Source organism: Nannospalax galili, unplaced genomic scaffold (assembly GCF_000622305.1).
Source record: "Nannospalax galili isolate Female #2095 unplaced genomic scaffold, S.galili_v1.0 scaffold1288, whole genome shotgun sequence".
NCBI lineage: Eukaryota > Metazoa > Chordata > Mammalia > Rodentia > Spalacidae > Nannospalax > Nannospalax galili.
The window spans coordinates 6,235-8,420 of NW_008357642.1; positions in this window are offsets into that span (position 1 = coordinate 6,235).

Consider the following 2,186-nt stretch of genomic DNA (forward strand, 5'->3'; position numbering starts at 1 on the left):
AAGAGCAGTCAGTGATCTTAACCGCTGAGCCATCTCTCCAGCTCCCCCCCTTTTTTTTAGACAGGGTCTGCCTGTAGCTCCAGCTGGCCTAGAACTCACTATGTGAGTTCTTTGATCACAGCACTTGGGAGGCAGAGGCAGGTAGATCTTTGTGAGTTCAAGGCCAGCCTGGTCTATATAGCAAGTTCCAGGACAGCTGGGGCTACAAGGAGACTGTGTCTCAAAAAGATTAAAAAAAAAAAAAAAAAAACTTAAGAAGGAAAGAAGGATGTACAGAGTGTTATTTTTGGATTAAGCATGTTAAATAGGAGTGGAAGACAAAATTCTCAAGAGGTCTTCCCTTGACTGCTGCCTCCTGGGCATGCAATCCAACACTAATCTAGACACTACTGTGAAGGGACTTTGCAGCTGTAACTAAGATAATGAATGGGCTTTAAGATAGGGAGATCACTCTGGATTACTCAGTGGGTGCAACCTAATCCCTTGATTCCTTAAAAACAGAACTGGAGCTAGAGAGATGGCTCAGCAGTTAAGAACACTGGCTCCTCTTGCAGAGGACTCAGGTTTGGTTCCCAGCACTCATACAGTGGCTGACAACCTTCTGTAGTTGTGGGGCAGGAGAGATGGCAAATACAAGCCTGCTGCCACCTTGAACTTTGAAACCAGGGCCCTCAGCCTGCTAGACAAGAATTCTACCATGGGTCAAACATACCCCTACCTTCCTAACCTATAGAACTGTGAAATCATAAACAGATGTAACATACTAAATTTGTGACAGTTTGAGGGCAATAGAAAGCACAAAGGTATTTAAGCGGCCTCAGTATCCTTATAGGTAGACACTATTCTGACCCCCACCTTGGGAGTGGATGAGGGAGCTAAAGCACAATGAGAATGCTCTGAGAAAGACTATAGGTAGGTTTCAAAAACATCCATTTACTTCTTTTAATAAGTTAAGACTTTTAATTAATTTTTTGCATGTATTTAGTGTGTGTGTGTGTGTGTGTGTGTGTGTGTGTGTGTGTATGGTGTGTAGGCATATACGGGGTACGGGCCAGGCATATGTATGGACGTTCTCTGCTTCCATCATGTGGTTCCCAGGGATTGAGCTTAAGTTGTTAGGCTTGGAGGCAGGCACTTTACCCACTCAGCCATCTATCCAGCCCCCAAAACAGTCATTCTTGGTGGAACTGTTTGCTACTTGGTTTATTTGCAGTGTAAACAGCACAACATTTAGAAAACATATTTTTGTACAATCAAATCTCCACTGCCCTTGCACACTGCGGTTGGGGGGTGGGGGGGCTACAAAAGACCTAATCCTAACAGCTATAAACAGTCCAAGATAATGAGTTTATGAATGCTTTCTCTTTCTTTAGCAAGCAAAATTGTTCATGAAGTAGTATGGTTCAGCTAAGGGAAGGAAAAGGAAAAAAATTACCTCAGAGAAAGCAACAGCTTTTCCTGGTGGGATCCGTCAATTTACAGACATGAAATATTCATATCAGAGATCTTATATTTTAAGAAGAATGGGTTACTTAGCAGAGCTACAATAAACATTTTACTCATTAGTCATGCAGAAATAGAAGACTCTCCTGGATACTGGTACTTCAAAACGTGCCACAATTTCTGAGCACTTTTGTTAGAAATCTAGGGACAACAGCCCAGACCTTTGGACCTCAAATTTCATGTTCATTATTGGCCTCTGAATTTCCTTAATGCTCTAGTTCAACATCTGAGACCTCCCTAAGGACTGTTCTGATTTGGGGGGACAGGGGAGGGCTGTATGGTGCTGGGTATGGAACCTGTGGAACATTGATTTTAAGTCAAATCACAGACTCAAGCAGTCTCCTTCCCTTAAAGGACCTAATTCTTAGCCTTTATAAAGGAGATTTTATTTATTATCTATCATCTATCATCTATCTATCTATCTATCTATCTATCTATCTATCTATCTATCTATCTATCTATCTATCTATCTATCTATCTATCTATCTATCTATCTATCTATCTATCTATCTATCTATCTATCTATCTATCTATCTATCTATCTATCTATCTATCTATCTATCTATCTATCTATCTATCTATCTATCTATCTATCTATCTATCTATCTATCTATCTATCTATCTATCTATCTATCTATCTATCTATCTATCTATCTATCTATCTATCTATCTATCTATCTATC